This window comes from Cryptomeria japonica, chromosome 7, assembly GCF_030272615.1.
Source record: "Cryptomeria japonica chromosome 7, Sugi_1.0, whole genome shotgun sequence".
Lineage (NCBI taxonomy): Eukaryota > Viridiplantae > Streptophyta > Pinopsida > Cupressales > Cupressaceae > Cryptomeria > Cryptomeria japonica.
Window position 1 is genome coordinate 766,189,498 of NC_081411.1, and position 19,380 is coordinate 766,208,877.

Genomic DNA, 19,380 nt, shown 5'->3' on the forward strand with positions numbered 1-19,380 from the left:
ACGCGGCTTCAGCTTCTCCTTACCATTTGTCTTTAAGGAGGATTGTCTGTGCGGTTGAAGTCAAAGGTAAACCAGATCACCAACCTCAAAATTCTGCTCAATCCGGTGTCAGTCAGCATACATCTTTTGCTAGTTCTGAGCCCTTTGTAGGTTGTCTTTGAGAGACGTCAGGATGTCTAAACTCTCCTGAAGCCAATCTTTGGCCATCGGTGCCCGACTGTCTCCCAATGCCAAGTCAACAAATGAAGACGATTCATAACCGTACAGTGCTTTGAAAGGTGGCATGCCTATCAACATGTGATAAGTGGTGTTGTAATAGTGTTCACCCAAATGTAACCAATGAACCCATGCCTTTTGTTGTGCTGAGATGTAGTTCCTAAGATAACCCTCTAGCCATTTGTTCACAATCTTGGTCTGTCCGTCTGTCTGCGGATGGTAGCTTGTGTTGGGTGACAGCTCGGTTCCGGCCAATCGAAATAACTCCATCCAGAAGGTACTCAGAAAACGGCTATCCCTATCACTGACTATGTTTCGCGGTAAACCATGTAGGCGGAACACCTCATGGAAGAACAACTCGGCTACTTGAACTTCTCGATATCCTGTGGGGATGGCAAAAAAATATGCATACTTGGTCAATCGGTCAACTATGACAAAAATGCAATCCTTTCCTTGCATTCTGGGGAGTCCCGTAATGAAATCCATCGAGATGCTATCCCATTTCTAGTCGGGAATTGGTAGTGGTTGCAGCAGTTTGACAGGTAGGTTATGCTCAGATTTGTTCTGCTGACAGGTGGAGCATTCCCACACATACTGCAGGACGTCGTCGTTAAGCCCCTTCCAGGAAAACCTTTCACGGATCTGTTTGAAGGTTTTCAAGTACCCCGGGTGTCCAGCCAAGGGAGAGTCGTGCAATTCCTTCAAAACCTTTTCCTTCATCTTGGATTCGGGTACCAGATAAATTCTGTCCTTGTAATAAATGATGTCGTCAACCACCTTGTATCGGTCATCCTACACTTGACCATCTATCATTTCGCAAGCAAAAGTGTTTTTAGAGTATTCAACCAACACGTATTCCTTCCAGTCCGCTGAAATCTGAGATAAAGAACATATGGCAGGCCTTCTTGACAGAGCATCAACGACCACGCTATTTTTTCCCTTCACATATTCAATGTCGAAATCAAATGCCTGGACTTTGCTCACCCATTTCTGTTGTTGTTCATTCAAATCCCTCTGCTCCAAGAAGTATCGCAAGCTGTTGTGGTCCGTTCGCACAACAAACTTTGCTCCGACGAGGTATTACCGAAACTTTGTCAATGCGTGTATGATGGCGAGCATCTCTTTGTCGTAGATGGAATATAACTACTCAACTCCCGAGAGCTTCTGACTCTCGAACACAATGGGGTGACGGTCTTGCATCAACACCGCTCCAATGCCTTCACTTGAGGCATCACACTTGAGGATAAAAGGGCGAGTGAAGTCTGGTAGTGCCAGAACCGGACACGTACTCATAACTTCTTTTAATTTGTCGAAGGTCTATTGCGCTTGCGCATTCCAATGGAAGGATCCTTTCTTTGTCAGATCTGTCATTAGTGCCCCAAGTTGTGAAAATCCTTTCACAAACCTTCTATAATAACTACACAAACCAAAAAATCCATGTAGCTCTGAGAGAGTCTTGGGTGGAGGCCAATCCAAAATGGCTTGAATCTTCTCTTGGTGAACTTGTACCCCCTGGGCGCTGATGACGTGTCCCAAGTACAGGACCTCGGTCATTCCAAATTCACATTTGGACCTTTTGGCATACAGTGATTGTGATTCCATAATCCCCAATACTTCATCCAAATGCCCCATATGTTCCTTCCAGGTCTTGCTGTAGATGTGTATGTCATTGAAGAATACCAATAGGAACTTACATAGTTGCTTGTTGAAGATGTGGTTCATGCAGGACTGAAAAGTGGTTGGGGCATTGGTTAATCCAAATGGCATGACCAAGAACTCATAGTGTCCGTAATGGCAACAAAAGGCCGTCTTTTCCACATCTTTCTCCCTCATTTGAATCTGATGTTAGCCGGAACAGAGATCAATCTTGGAGAAATAGATTGTGCCATGTAGTTCGTCCAATAGCTCATCGATCCTGGGAATGGGGTACCTATTCTTGATAGTCTTCTTGTTTAGTACATGATAATCGACACACATTCTGAGAGTCCCATCCTTCTTCTTCACCAGTACCACCGAGGACGCAAAGGGGCTAGAACTGGGCCAGATCCATCCCTTATCGAGGAGTTCCTAGATCATTTTCTCTATCTCATCTTTGAACTTCTTCGGGTGGCAATAGGGTGTGGTGATATCGGGTTTTTCTCCCTCCTCCAACTCAATGGTGTGCTCAAACCCTCGGTGTGGGGGTATACTAGGTGGAATATCAGCGAAGACCAAACTATGCCAATCCAGAACTGACTAAAGTTCCCCATCCTGATAGTACGTCGGTTGTCCTTTCATAGGTTTTCTTGAGATCAAGCAATGTGTTGCCCAAACTACTTCATCATGTCTGAAGATAGCTTCCATCCTTTTGGCAGAAATCTCCCTCGGGCCACCATTCGACATTCCCCTGAGAACTACCTTCCTTCCATCCACCTCGAATGAGAACTCCATCCTTTTGAAGCTCTATGTGTAGTGGTCGAGGGTCTCCATCCATTGAATGCTCAATATGACATCCGTGTCATCCAGATCCACAACAAAGAAATCATCGATCACTGTGTAATTTCCCATGGTGATACTCAGTTGCGGAACCAGGTGAGTGCATGATAGGAGATTGCCTCCTGCCACCTTGACATCGAACCCTTCATGTTCCTTCATACACAAGCCCCTACGATTGACGAGTGATGAGTTTATGAAGTTGAGCGAGGCTCCACTTTCAAGCATAATAAGAACTCGTTTCCCTTGGAGTGTACCACATACTCTAAATACACTGCACCTTGGGATACCCGCTAGTGTGGCAATGATGCCCCCCCTCCAAACCAATGTGGAGATTCTCTCCGCCAGGCTGGTTTCTTCGGCCGATTCTTCCCTTGGGGTTTCGCTTTCTTCATGCTCCTCTTCTCCATCGGACATCAATTCAATATAGTGAATCTTTCCTTTGCCCAAACATCGATGTCCTGGTTCCCATGGTTCTTTGCAGGTGAAACACAACTTCTTGCTTCTAAGTTCTTGTCTTGTGGCTTCATCTAGTGATGACCCCTTCGGATAGGGTTTATTATCCTTTTCCCTCGGAGCAAAAGGTGGTTTGGTATGTGCAAAAATTCTGGAAAAGGAAGATGTTGCCATGTTACGGGCCTTTTTTATTGCTTCCGTGAGCGTGCTGGGGTTGAACCCTTTCACCCAAACTTTTAGTGGTTCCATCAATTCGTCTATGAACAAGACCATCAATCTTTGCTCTGAGATGTCAGTCACCAACACGGACAATCTATGGAATTCTGTGATGTAACTGTCCACAGATCCCAACTGCTTTAGTTGCACCAACTCCTTGAAATTGAGTTCTGAATCCTTCCCGTCAAATCGATCTATGAGCTTCTCTGTAAATTTGACATAGGAAGTTATTTGGTCATGGCCAAGAGTAATCATTCCATGATGCCACCATTCATGCGCTACCCTTCCAGGTGGAGTGCTGCAAACTTGATAGCTTCATCTTCAGGCATCGGGTTGAGTTGGAAGTAAGTATCTACTTTTGAACCCAAGCATGTGCCGAGGATGCTCCGGCCCCATCAAAGAATGACAGGTTGATCTTATAGACCTTCCACTTGATGTCATTAGTATAGTGTCCATAATGGCCCCGACTTCTATCGCCCGAGTATATCATCTGGAGCTCCACATAATCCTTGAAGGATATGTCCCCCTCGAGATTTGCATCCCTCCAATCTTGACTCATCTATGCTTGCATCTCCTGAAAGGTGGGTTCTTGCTCCCCCTGTTGTGCTTTTGATTTTTGAGGAAAAGATGGCATCAACGGCCGTGAATGTGAGCATTGGATGTTTGACCTTCCCGTGACCGAATCATCGCCCTGTCCATTCTGTTCTCCATTCGTTTTTCCCAAGGCCAATTGTCGTAAGGTTTCCTCCATGATTTGTTGTCGCTGCTCTCCTCTGGTTAGGGTGTCGTTGAGCTGAGCTTGGCTTTTGGTTAGCTCCCTTAATAGTGCCATGACTTCTCTTGTAGTGTCCTGTGGTTCCCCCATTCGATCGGCTGAAAGGTACCTCCTCCTGATGTACACTTGCATCCACGACATGACAGGCTAGCAAGATCACAAGCTCTGATACCAATGTAATGTTCCCAGACTGTTCAACGACTAGCCATATAGTGGTGCACCAACAAGGTCGTACGGAGTGAAGTGCAAGGGTTGTCATACGGTAAAGAGGTCGCATAGTGGTGGTGTGAGGGCAGAGTGGCCGTATGGTGTAGAGGGTCATACGGCGGGTGGCAGTGAAAGGTCGTATGGTGGGTGGCGGTGAAGGGTCGTACGGTGGAGAGGATTGAGCAGTCGTACAATGAAGGGGGTTGTACGATAATGTGGAGGTGAAGGGCCGTACGGTGGAGAGGCCGCATGGGAATGTGGGTTGGAGTGATGTACGATGGGATGAGAGGTACAGTGAGGTAAGGGGGTGTACGGTGGAGGTATGATGTACGGTGGCAATGTGACGTACTCCAGTGAGTGCGCGATGAAAGGGTGACCTTCTGCAAACAATAAATTCTGAATATTTGGAATTTCTTGAGTATGTATTAACATATATGCAACTGGAGAGATAAGCAATGATGAGATTCAAGATTTGCCAACAGAATAGGGTGAGGGGGAATCCCACTGAAACTGCACAAACCAAATAGGGAGGGTCTTTCACCTCTGAAATGGCGGTAACCAGAACTCCAACAGGAATTCGCACAAGACAGAAAAATATCAAAATTCACATACCTACAACAATGACTAACACAGCCATATATATGGGCTCCAAGAAACTTCCCAAAGGGCTACAAATGGGCTGACACGACCAACCAAAACTTGCCCAATCTAATTAAATAAAAGGGTCCGAAAGATTTGTTATTAAATTTGGGGCCTTACAACAAAATGATTAGATTTATTATTTAATTATATCGGGGACATCACACTCACCTTGAGTATCAAGCATGCAAAACTTGGAAAAATGCCACACGCAATGGGCACCCTGAAAAAGCAAAAGCAAAATTGCATTGTCAATGCCTAAGCTCATCATACTCTACAACACAAAAGTTTTTCTACTAGTAATAATTACAAGTTGCACATTAGTAACTCTTTAGCTAAAAACCAAGTGATCTAAAAGCCATAGCTTAGCCACTACACAACCCATACAAGATTCAAGAATGGTGCTCAATTAAGTCTGTTCCAAAAACTGTTATGTCAAGTGCAATTTCTTGGGCAGCTCAAGTACATGGCATATTGGACCGAATCTCACAACTACTTACATCAAGTTGGTCTATATATAAGCAATTGCCAAATTCAAGAAAGAAATTGACAACCTTCAACAACTTTACAAACATGCTTCCAAAGACACAAAATGTGTCACATAACCCAATTGTAGTAGAAAGTTAGAAACATACAAAACACATGATCAGCCACAAAACATATCTATTGATAAAGCTCTAAACAATGCACAATGCTTTCGAATTGAATCATTCAACTACAAAGTAGGTGATTGCTTATTTGATAGGGTACATATTTTGCTTCATTGTCAATATACACCTACTGAACTTTGCAATGGCCTTGTGGACCATTTCTTGCATTGCCTTCACAATGGTTGTACAACAGCTTTGAGCTCTCTCGAGCATGAATTACACCCAATGATGTTGTACGATTTGCATAACATACATGACATAGACACATATTTGCGAAGAATGAGGCTTTCAACAACAAAGATCAATGCCAACGGTGAAGGTGGACTTTGGGGTGATATATTTTGCGTGCAATGGTTAGCACATTGGCTAAACATGTCCATATGCATTTGGTCTTTGACACGCAAGAAATTGTATTTGCATTTCAATAAAGATGGATGTCATCCTACAATATCAATACTTTTCCATGATACAAATCCAACTATTGGGCACTATGAGCCTATATTTTCGAGGATAAGCACAAACAATTGTATCCAAAACATGCAACCGAAATTGCCAATTACAAATTGCGATTTGGACTATGTTTGGAGCACAACTACTCATGCGTTTGACACACTTGTGTTCAATTTTGTGACCCAGATCAGTAATCAGATTTTCAGTATTTAATTGTTTGCTAACATTAAGTAAAGTAAATAACAGATTGAAAGTAAGTGCAAAAGAGATAAACACAAATACCTTGGGAAAACCTCCAAGGAGGAAAAACCCAGCACTAAAGACCCACGGGTCAGATTATGTATTCAATCTTAATTGTACCAATACAATACTTCGCTAGACTCTTCAACTTCTTATCAAAGCTACTCCTTTTAACATATCAAATCTGCCCTTCTAATTAAGCCAAGTCTGCACCAATTCTGCTCTCTAACAAAAATTAGGAACACAAAATGTCTTTGACCTCCTTGGATAAGTTCGCTCAACTTTTCTTCTTAGTTTCGCATACTTAGTTGTAGAAGAATTTTGCTTTCCTTGAGAGAATGGAATGATGTTTGAGTTTGACAAATGATCCTTATTTATATGGGCATATAACTGTTATCAATGAAGCCTGAACACTTGCTAAAGCTGTGAACTTCCACTGCCTATTGAAACATGGGAACACTTCAAGGCTGTGGGTAACCTAAAACTGAAGTGGACCTCCAGAGCAAACTGGTTCTTTCTAACTGGCATTCACCTAAACCTAACGATTTTGAGAAAAGAGAAGAGGGAGAACATAAAATGAAACTACTAACTAACAGGTGATACACCAAAATGGATACCAGAAAACTTTGGACAAACTGATTAACACACGAAATAACCAGTAATAAAAGGAAACCTTGCACAAATCAGAAAATTCATAACCTCTGCATCAACACTTCATAAGAAGGATGTAAAAATAATAATCTTAGCAGGAGAAAAGAAGCTTTCTCACAAACTGAGGAAAATCTTACAACTGGCACAATTTATGACCTGCAAATAACTAGAAAAACTCTTGCATAAAGGTGCTAACAACAACACAATCACAAGAATGAAGGATATCACTTTAAACTGCATTAGGACTAAGCACACAAAAACAAGAAATTTGAGAAGGCAAAACATGTATTACTGTCAGAAGGTGTTACAAAGCTTATCAAAACTGTTCTGAAAACTGGTTACAAACTTCTTCCTTTCTGCAGAGAGAACTCAACAAATTACAGTCTGCGAGAAGCAAAAGGTAAGAACCCTTGAAAAAGTGAAGTCCTGTAGTATATATGCTTTCCAAAAAGCAAATATTGAATACAATAATCCACCTCCTCTTGGGCAAGCAGAAACAAAAACCCACTTTCAAAAGACTTGAAACAAGTCTGAAAGGGAACACACTTGGGCCAAAAGTCAAGCCAACTCATGTTACAACCATAAAAGCTCCTAAATGCACCATAAATGGCCTCAAAATATCTCCTGACAGGCCTGCAAGCCTTCATAAATGCAAAAAATATCTCTCTTTTGACTTTATCAAATAAAAATAAAAATACATTTCATAAAGTGACTTTTGAAATTTATTATTTAATTAAATATTTGTTTTATTTCCTGTTTATGTTTAAAGGCAAAAATGGTAATAAATGAAATAATAATAAAAACAATTTAATAAAGTGACTTATATCACTTTAACAAAAATATTTTATTATTTCATTTATTATTATTTTGATTTTTTAAATATAAAGATGAAATAAAATAAATATTTTAATTAAATATTTAAATTTCAAAAATGCTTTAATTAATATATGTTATATTTTTATTTGATTGACTTATGCTCTAAAGTCCTCATGAAAGAAAAATTTATCAAGTGATTCATAAATATCGCTTAATAAATATTTACATTGGAAAAAATATTATTAAGTGAAATTTATGAATCACTTGATAAATTTTTAAACAAAGGGAAAGATAACATGACCTTAGGCTTCACGTGGGCTTTGAAAAAGAGATGAAAACAAACTTAAAGGCAAAAATGCCTAAAGGCCACGATGAGGATATAGGGAAAAGAAAACCCTAAAGTGATCATTCTTTCCTCACGATACTTTTGCAATCATCTTATTTATCTACTGTCGTGAAGCTTCACCAAGGGTTTGGGGTAAATTTATGCCATTTCTGGAAGAAAACGCAGGAGATGCAAGGCAAAACTTGATTCGGTAGTTGCATAGGTACCGCCATGAGAGCACTCTTCGCTTTTGCTGATTTTGGGGAAACTGGGGCTGTCGTGGACGCCATTTTCTGCACATCCTTTCGCCATTAGTGAAAACTGGGCATGATTTCATTGGTTTCTCTTGCTGCTTGGCACAATTTTATGAGAAATGTCTGGCCGCCATGGATGATTTTTTGCAAAAATTTGGAAAACAAAAAAGAAAACTCCAGGTTCATACTTCTCTGGTTCTGAAAGTCAATTTTCTGAGAATATTTCCTTTCTGAAAGTTATTTCTGAAAATATTTTGTCCATAATGACTGAAAGATATTTCGATTTTCTGCAAAATATTTGCAAATATAACTGGAAGTTGATTTCCTGAGTATTCCACTTAATAATTTTTATTTTTATTTTTTTAAAAATAAAATAAAATATTTCTGCTCTTCAAAATGCCAAAAATCAACATGGCTCCCCTACAAATTTGAATTTACCCGCACTATCGAGGTTGCATACTTGGATTTTGTGATCATGCCTTGCAGGTCATGGAATACTCCCTATGCGTTGGATTTCCAACCTTGCTGTGTCTTTGAAACCTTTGTTGGTTTGTATGGGTGATCTTAATCTGCAACTTCTGAGTCTATCGTCACTGCTATGGCTTCCCTTTGACTGCTGTAATATATTTATGCTTATCATTGTCATCTAAAATCACTGATAAATGTTATTGCTCTCTGTTATGTCTGATTCTTTTCGGTACTGTTCAAGAAGACTAGGGCTGCCAATGATACTAACAAAATCCACCGAGTGATATGATTGTCCCAAAAATTTTGACTAATCCTCTGCATATTGACCTTGTTTTGACTACTTTCTGTGCATTTCCATCAATTCTTCTCGACAAACTGCTATTCTGGACTAGGTGCATTGTCTTAGGAGATCACTTATTGTTTGGACAGTCATATAGTTTGCCATCTTTAAGCCATAGGGCTGCACTAAAGCTGCTCATATTTCTCTTTTGATTCTATGTGGCAAGGCTCTTTGTGTTTGGTGTATTCGAATGCTGCTCCTATTCGCATGGATATATCTTTCACTTTTATCTTAGAATACGTGATCATATGTTTGTTCTTTGATGCCTCCCTATTGCCTCGGGACTGCACCTATTGACTGCATTCTTTATGCTATTGTGGCTGACTTATGATTGGGGACTGATATAGGAAAGCTGCCATTCTGTTGTTTGGCAACCATTAATGCCTTACATCCTTTCATGACCCTTAAAAAGGTATTAACTGTCCTTTGGAAGAGGGTTGTCCCTTTGGCAACAGAGCTTCAAAACTTTATTCACTACTGTTCTGAGTTACTTTTTGACAAAGATCTTGTTTGTTGCTACTGGCTTTGACCTCTAGAAATGTTGCTTTCTGGAACACTGTAATGTCCTCTCTCTTATATTGGCACATTAAATGATAAGCTTTCTTTCCTCATGATAATCATGCAATCATCTTTGTCATAATAATTTTCCCTAATATCACAACATGCTAGGCTCAACCCTTGTGGGAGCCCATTTTAACCCACATGCTGAAAATGAACATAATCAAACCTGTAGCTGCACATGAGGCAAACATGTTAGAAATTATATGTCTATGTATGATGATCTCTTTGATTTCCTCTGATTTGATATTTCCCTTTTGAGACTCCTCTGTGATGCTGATTATATGCATCTGATGTGGGTAGGGACTATATATATATGCATGCATTAGTACACATGTTAGGAATGTATTCAGCCATTGCTTAGAACGAAATGTTCTAACGCATTGCATATTTTAACTCTTTTGCAGATACCAGAAGGAAAACAGATACAAACTAGGACGAAGTAGCAAGACAAAGGCAACATCGAGGCTACTCGAACCATCCCAGTCATTCAAGCAATGACTGGTTCCATTCTCAACATGCTCTCTTTACTTTTGTACTCATGTATACATATCTATGTATTTCCTTTCTGCACCTGATGTATGTAGCTAGTCTCACGGCTCCTTGTGTGAGACGCATGTTTGAATATCAATAAAAATATTTCTCTTTTTTATGAGATGTCTCTCTTTTTTGTCGTTACAAACTAGAAGTATTAAAAGCATAGTTCCTAGACTCGGACTCGGCTCTGACTCGGCAAGGCTGACTCGACTCGTGACTCGGCTCGGACTCGGCAATGACTCGGTAAAATAAGAAAACCCTTGAAATTTAGAGATTTTTAACTATTTAAAACTTGTTTCATACACCCATTATTGAATTAAGCTTAAAGACACTATAACATTATCAAATAGAAGCTAATTTGATCACTGTTAAGGCACAAATTTGCACCCTACTAAACTACAAGTTTAGCAATCTGGCCTAACATGGGATTCACTTCTGCATGTGGGCAATGCGCAACTTGAAATGAAACCTCCGGTTCCTAGGCCGGTTCCTATTGGATAATCACCTGATACTCTCTAATATTGGACTAACTTTGCAGGGTAAAGGATAAGAAATTACTGAAATGGTACTTAAAACTGAACTAAAATTAACTAGAACCTGGTGATACACCAAAATGTGAGATAAATAATAAAAAACTGATCTCAGTCTGCAATATTCTACTTTAATTGATAAACACTTCTTTCCTGTTATACGTTTGCATAAGTATTTCATAATAAGGTCTTGAGACGAACCAATGAGGAAATAATAATGTTTCACTCAAAAATTTTGAACTTTAAAACACATACTATGACCTGCAAACATACATACGTTCCTATATTAAGGTACTGACTGAGACAAGTAAACAAGGAGTAATATAACTCACAAATTTAGCTTCATCAATCATGCTTGTATACAAAAAATTGGAAGGATAACAAGGTTTGATTCCATAGAAAATCGCTCCAAAAGATACTGTTTCATATATCATATCTCCAAATCTGAGTTACAGAATCTGTGCAAAAGAAAATGCTAAGGACAAGAAAAAAGTCTCTCAAAACACTATTCTTGCATAAATCTGAACTCCCTCCAAATGAAGTGTCTTCAGGCATTAAGTACAAAAACCCCCAACTGATTGGGTCGGATGCAAGAAAAGTGCCTCAAAAAGAGGAGTCTAGAAGACACCAAAGAGGGATATAAACCTGGAAAAGTCTTCCTTAATAAATAACCACCCCAAAAGATCACTAGAAACAGCCTCAAAACACTTAACCAAGTAATAAAAGCTCCCCAAAATGGTGGAAAAGTCCAACTTCGACCCTTTACCTAAAAGTGCTCCAACCTCCCTAGATTCACTCCATTTGGTTTCAAACAACCTCATGTTCCTATAAAAACGTTCTCGTCTCCAAAATTATCTCAACTCCTTTTGAATGTTTCCCAAGTGGTTATGCATGATCCTATATGCTCTCCTTATGTCTCCAAACTGAAAAGACTTCTTCAATGAGAGCCTTATCTCTCCTGAATTAACTCCTCCTTCAAAACTAAGTCAAAAGACTTAGTCTCCTTCTTGCATATGGATATACCTTTTACATTTCGAATAATAATATTCAATTACAATTTATAATTGCATTGTAATTAAATACTTTTTACAAAGAAATACCAGCTTTTTGACCAAGAATGAAAATAAAAATAAAACATATTTGATATATTAATAAACATCTATTCTATTGAATATGTTTGATTTTTATTATATTGCATATAATAAAGCCCAGCGGACTTGAGGGAGAATATAAAAAATGACAAAGGGTTTTTTGCTACCCTAAAAGTTTCGCACTCCATCATATTTCTCATTTTGCAAAATGCGAACAGCAAAGAAGGTTCTCGAGGGTTTGGTGCCGCCATTGACGAAGGGTGCTGGGCTCTCTGAGTCTTCTCTCTAAATGCAAATCGTGTTCTCTATAGGTATGCTCGCACCACATTTACCAGGAAACTTACTGTGTCCGGTTTTTACATCTTGCATACACTACATTTTGCATACATATTTACCAGGAAAATAACGCGTTGTGTGTCTGTTTTTAACATATTGCACGCACCACATTTTGCACGCAACTTAGTTCCGCATGAGAAAAGCCGTGATCCATCAGCACTATAAGCTATTGTAGTGCAGCTTTTCCCAGGAGCATCATAGCTAGGTATAGGTTCCTTGTGGTCATACAACCAGGCTTTTATCTTTTCATCAATATCTGTAGAGAAGATTATCTGAACATTATTTTTCTGATGAGGAAAAATGCAATAGACTGGAGCTTCGTGACCTTCAAATACATACTGCGAGTGCCCTGTCATTGCATCCTATACCTTGATGCTCTTATCATCCCCACATGTGATGACAAAAAAGCTGTCTGTTACGATAGTTGAAAGCAATATCATTTACTCCTCCAATATGAGCATTGATCTCTAGGTGTGGCATCAATTCCCTGGCCCCGGTAGAGGAATATGTGTGAATAATACATTTGGAAAATGCTGCTCCAACGCATCCTCCATTTGGGCTCCAAATACAACGATTCACTGAGAGAGTTGGTTCATCAACAAGAAAGGTGGCCTGCATATCTGTGGTGTGATTTGAGACAGCCCAAACTTTGAAAGTCCCCTGAAATAACTTCTCATCCAGTCCCACGTCCCAAATTCCAATATCACCAGTACTTGTTCCAACTAGCAGAACTGTATGTTGCTGGGAATGAAAGTCCAGACTAGTTACTTTTGATCCTTGGTCGAGGCTTCTTGCAACTTTTACAGGGAGATCGTCTTGTGAATACATGTCTTGAGAGTGAGTTGATCCTGTATATGACACCTTCGCAACACCAATGAATGCCAACTTTTGAGGAATTGTCACTATCACAGCTGCCGTTAAAGGAACTACCTGGTATAATGTCTACTGTATGTCACCTGTTCCGGGAGGCATATCAATCAAAAGATAGTCTAACTCTCCCCATTCAGTTGTAGTGAGAAGCTGATTAATGATTCCAGAAACCATTGGTCCACGCATTATAGCACAACCTTGACCAGCAAATCCAAATGACACCAGCTTTACACGTAGATATTCTGTTGGGATTATAGATTTTGTCTCTGGCACCATTTGCAATTGACGGTTCTCTGGAGAAACCATTGTTGGTAAACTTGGCCCATAAACATCTGTATCAAATATGCCCACTCTTGCTCCCATCCCAGCCAATGTGTAGGCTAGATTTACAGCAACAGTTGACTTACCTACACCTCCCTTGCAACTAGAAAAAGCAATAATGTTTGAAACAGCTTTCAAGCCTGTTGGCATTTCTTTCATAAAAACAGGCTTTGCAGGTTGTGCAGACATTGTCATGCTAACTTTTTGCACCCAAGGTAATGCAGCCACTACATCATTTGCTTGCTGTTCAAACATATCTTTGATGGGGCACGCAGGTGTCGTTAGCTCGAGTCTAAATGAAACCTCTCCAGAGATCTCATCCAGTTCTATGTCTTTTACAAACCCACATGAAACAATGTCAGTCCCAAAGTCAGGGTCTATTATTTGAGACAATGCTTTTAGAACATCTTTCTTGGCACTTGCTGGGAGTGCGCTGGCAAATGTGAAATGATTCGTTTAGAGACCTGTTAGTTGCATTTGGTAAAATAATGTGACTGGTTTGTGAAGGTACCCATGTCCTCTGTATGCTGTAACAACTGCATTCATTTTACAAGCTTCTCCCGAACTTCAACATAGATTGAATACCAGTGCAGATTTTCCTTGCTCCAATTAGTCATAAAATGCCATTGCTACCTCATGTCTCCTGACTGTGCATTTTGATCTTATGTAAAAATGAAGTTCGAGCACGGGCTCGTGACATTCATTTCATTACCAGTTGATTCTATTGCATTGAATTGTTTATCTTCATTATGTGGTATTGACCCTTTTAAATACTGTAAGGTTTCACATTGAAATAATATGTCCCTTAAAACAGTTCATCCATTAATGTTTTCTTTTATGCATATCATGAATAGTAAAGTAAAAGGTTTCATATTTAAAACAAATATGTCCCTTTGATACTTCAATTGGTTTCTTCATCATTCCACTTTGATATTCTGAGATTAGTTACTCTAAAAGGTATGTCGGGCTCATACCCGAAGGGAGCCTCGATCAGGGGCACATGCCAATTAGAGTAACTAATTATCTGCACATGAAACAAACACATTAGCATAAACATTTCTTTTTCCTGAAGCAGTGATTTGTCTTTATCTTTCCCGCCCTTTCAAAATAGAAATATGATAGGCTATGATAAATGATATGTTGTAGGATAATCTTTCATTGCTTAGATCTGTTGGATCTAACACCTCTTCTCTTTTGTGCAGGAAAGTAGGGGTTTTTCAGAGTCTGAAGATCAAGAAAACATTCATAAGGGCAACGGGGCAGCCAATAACCAGTCAAAGCAACCCAAGGCAATGACTGGTTATCCTCACACTCATTATTTGATTCTATCCTTTTCTGTTTTGGATATGTAGGAAAGATAGAAATGCTAAGCTCACGGCTTGTGTGAGGTTTTAAGAAACTCAGTGTATATAAATATGCTTCAGATGCATGAACTCAATTTGTAATCTATCATTGTTCAATACAAATGAAAAATACGCCTTTTCTTCTTTTTTAACACTGCAATGTACCTTTTGTAAATGCAATCATTTGATAAATATGCATCCTTTGGCTAAAATTACATGGGTAATGAAATTTTAGATAACAATCACATACATAAACATACATCCATCACATGTGTAGAAATGTAAATTGTAGCTGAAGGAATTAGAAAACATAGATATATAGAGTTATAAATGTTGTCCAATGTATAATATAAAATCCATGACTACAAATGTTCCCAAACATATATCTAACTGTAAAGTGTAAAAAAAAACAAGTCTATGGCTCAGGCTCTGGCTCAGCCTCATCTATCTGCCTCCTACAAAGGCGTCTAAGGTAGGTCCTGGATGACTGAGTAGCCATAGTCTCTGCCTGTGATGTGCCAGTCTGAGTAGCCATAGGTGTTGTGCCTGATCGTGCTCTATCCTCCTCCTCTGCCATAGCCGCAGCCTCAGCCTCTCTGTCTGCCTGGTCAACCCACTCAAGGTCCTCATCAGTGAAGACTGGATCGGTGGACTCAGTGAGCCAATCGGACTCGGGGTCGACTTCCTCTAGAGTGATCGGAGAGGAGTCATCGTCCAAAATCTGTCTAGTCCTAAGACAGAGGTTGTAATGAACAAAGACTAGATCATTCAACCTCTCCACAGACAATCTATTTCGCCTCTTCGAGTGGATGTGCTCGAACATGCTCCAGTTGCGCTCACATCCGGAAGCGCTGCACGGCTGGCTCAATATGCAGATGGCAATTTTTCGAAGGTTTGGGGTTGAAGGCCCAAACATTTGCCACCATCTATCTGAGATAAGGAAAAGAAAAAAACATTAGTCTCATTTCCAACTTTAAAGGTAGATTATAAAATGAAAAATTAAAATGCATGTCATAAACTTTAGAATTTTCTACCTGGCTGCAATTTTGTCCGACCTTCTTTACACAATTGGCTGGCAAAGATTGCCCCTGATGCATTATTAAATGCATCCATCTCAAGAAGTGTAGCTGTGGTATCAGTGACCATCCGTTGTACTACTGAATATAGCTTGCTAAGAACCTCCTCATCCGCTTTGAAATCAGCACGGAAACGAAATGATGGATTGAGGTAATAAGCTGCTGCATGGATGGGCCTATGAAGTTGGTTATGCCATCTTCTATCAATTATGTCCCAAATGGGCCTATACTTATCTTCAACTCCAGCATATATGGATCTAATGGCCTCCTTGGCCCTATCCATGCCCTCATATATGTAGCCCATAGCGGGCTTCTCCCCATCAACAACTCGTAGGAGAACTACTAGGGGCTCAGTGACCTGCAAATAATGTTAAACAAAAATAGTTAACTCACAAGTGTGCATGAAAATAAGAAAAATTGCAAAGTTGCACAATACAAACAAAACAAAAATATGCATGTAATATTATAAATTTATAAAATTACCTGCACGATCTCTGCACAAGGGATCCAAAAACCTAGCTCATCAAAAATGCAATCTACTACATCCATCCCTGCAGTGGTCGTAGCATAGGATGAGGAAGTCCACTCCTCACCAACAAACATGCGCCTCAAAGATGCCTTTGATTTTAACAAGGATTTCAATGTGAGGAAATTTGAGGCAAATCTCGTTATACCAGGACGAGCCAACTCCCTTTCCCCCGTGTATTGCCTCATAATGCTAAGGACCAATGCATGATTGTAAATAAATTTGCATATATTCTTGGCCCTTTCAACGCATTCTTTCACCCATCCAAGCTTACCTATATCCTCCAGCATGAGGTCAAGGCAATGGGCTGCACATGGAGACCAAAAGATTTTTGGGTGCCTCTCCATCAAAAGTTTTCCTGCAACAATTTTAAATTAGTTAAAGAATTAGATGTGATAACTTATAAGTATCAAGAAATTTTACCATTAATATTTAAAAGTTAAAAACTTAAAAGTTTAAAAGTTAAAACTTAAAACTTAAAAGAAAACTTTTAAAGTTTACCTGCAGCAACATAACTTGCTGCATTATCCGTCACCACTTGCACCACATTTTCTTCCCCCACCTCATCTATAACTTCCTCAATGGCCTCACATAAGTATGCCACATTTTTGACATGTGAGGAAGCATCGATGGACTTCAAAAACATGGTGGATCCTGAAAATAAAACAAATTAATTATCAATAAATTAGAATGTAAATTATTCAATTTCAATCACAATGCATATAGAGAAGTAAAATGATCAATCACCTCCGCTGGAAACAAGAAAATTTAGGAGTGTTCTATTCCTCCTATCAGTCCAACCATCTGTCATGATGGTGCAACCCTTCTGGCTCCAAGATTGGCGGTGGTCTTCTAGGTCAACTTTCATATCTTCCACCATTTCCAACAAGAGAGGGCCACTCAACTCAGTATCACTGGGGGCTTTAAACCCCGGCCCACAAATGGTTACTGCATCAATCATGCCTTGCCAATAAGAAGACCTGTCACAAATTGAAATAGATTAAATAAGAAAAGTTCAATTTCAATTTCAACTTTCAAATTCAAACCATAAAATTTTAAATTTTAATTTAAAACAATCAAATAAAAAAGTACTTGGCTGCAATAAATGGAATGTTGCAGAAGTACCAAAACTTGCAAATTGCTTTTCTTCCTGCATCATGGACCTCCTTGTTCCAAGACATGCTCTCAAGCGAGGGCTGTGCGCCAGGAGTAGTGCGTGGTACAAAAAAATTGTCTATCTTAGATTTTCGCACTCTAGGACCAAAAGTGTGACTAGGAGTAGGAATAGAAGTACTGGCACTAGTAGAAGCACTAGGACGAAAGGGAGGCATAGAAGAACCCTCTCCAACACAACCTACAGATGCAGCTGTGGATGCGGAGCCAGATGCGGATGTGGGTGGAGGCGAACCAATATGACATAACTCCTCTCTTTGTCTTTTTTTTGTTTGCTTATGTATTTCAAAGTTTTCTAATAAGACATAACAAAAACGGATTGCTTCAGGAGTTGCCTTGTCACAAGGCTCAGTATCATGACCACGTATGCCAGCAATATGATATTTTAATCTATTTATCCCCCCATGGTTAATTTCCTTACAAAACATACACTTGGTTTGATTTCTTTGTCTACCAGGAAATTCTTCAGTGTATTTCCATGCCTCATCTTTTTGACCATGTTTCCTAGGTGGAGGATTAGGATGAGCCATTAGGAAAAAAAATTGTTTTCAAAACGTGAGGGCTGCTGCAATAAGACAATTTTACAAATCACCATTTAAGCATTGTGTTTGACAAAGTTTTAAATTTAAAATTTTAAACTAATTAAAAAAAATCAGCAAAGACTAATTTGTGCATTGTGTTTTTTCTTGAAAATTTTCAAATTTCAAAGAAAGAAATTAAAATATTCAAACAAATCAGCAAACCCTAGGTTTTTTTTAGAAAAAATTATAAATACATGTATACAATTTTTTCAAAAAAAAAAGTCTAGGGTTTGCTATGCTATTGTTCTATTTATGTCATTGTGATTGAATCATTGAAGTATGCAAGCAGCAATATAGATTTGGAAAGCTGAAGTTTAAAAAAAAATAACAAAAAAATGAAAAAATCCATAAATATAGAAAAAAAAACCAACATAATCAACAAAAATTAACACTTACCTCTTTCAAATTTGTTGACAAGTGTTTGAAATGAGCTCCTTGATGCTCTCAATGCAACTGTAGTGCTGCCCCAATGTGATTTGTGCTAGCTTTTCCCCTCTTCCTGTCTGCTGGTTGCACAACTATGGTTTTCTTTTTTCCTCTCTTCCTCTCTTTTTTCCTCTCTTCCACTCATAAAACTAAATGGCAATCCCTTTTAGGGTTATAACAAAGGCAAATGGCACAAAACATAATAAAATTGTGTTGTGTTTTTTTTAATTTTGCGTCCACTTTTTGCAAGCAGCGCCGGCCAGGTCACGACCCTCAGACTCGGCGAGTCAGAGGGTGACTCGCTGACTCGGCGAGTCAGGCGAGTCACACCCTGTGACTCGTCCGGGCTCGAGTCAGGGTCGCCGTGACCCGGCAGAGGTCACCCGGCCCGCTGACTCGCGTGACTCGCCGCGAGTCTCGGAACTCTGATTAAAAGTGTAATCTTTAGTTCATCCTTTCTAGTGTAGTTGGAATGCAGAATAGCAGAAGCAATATGTACTTGTTCCATTTTGTAAAAAACAAGCATATCTCAAATTATTTTTCAACTAGAGGTGAAAAATAGGTAACAATAACCCCAAGTCGGCCTTGAATGAATATAAGAACTTAGGCGCCAAGTTAAATTAGTGAGGTGATATTAATATGGGGTTGGTCCTATTTAGGGGCACGTTACTCTCTTTAGGTCCAGTCCTTTACTTGACCTTTAAGAAAAAGCCCCAGCCTGATAGGGGTTTAGATGTTGCCCTTAGGCAATCCAAACCCTCTTTCCTAGTTACAAACAACACTCCCTCTTAACTAGGGAAGAAGAGAATAAATAAACTGAACCTTTAGAGTTCCATC

General features: G+C 39.4%; 1 long non-coding RNA gene and 1 pseudogene across 1 annotated transcript; one reads left to right on the plus strand and one right to left on the minus strand.

Moving 5' to 3' along the window:
- The first annotated feature begins 8,177 nt into the window (after positions 1-8,177).
- Positions 8,178-10,385, plus strand: LOC131059965 (uncharacterized). The gene is made up of 2 exons (XR_009110259.1): positions 8,178-8,547; positions 10,141-10,385. It is a non-coding gene; the product is annotated as an uncharacterized LOC131059965 (long non-coding RNA).
- A 1,974-nt stretch (positions 10,386-12,359) lies between these two features.
- Positions 12,360-17,694, minus strand: LOC131059953 (uncharacterized; annotated as a pseudogene).
- Positions 17,695-19,380: the final 1,686 nt, after the last annotated feature.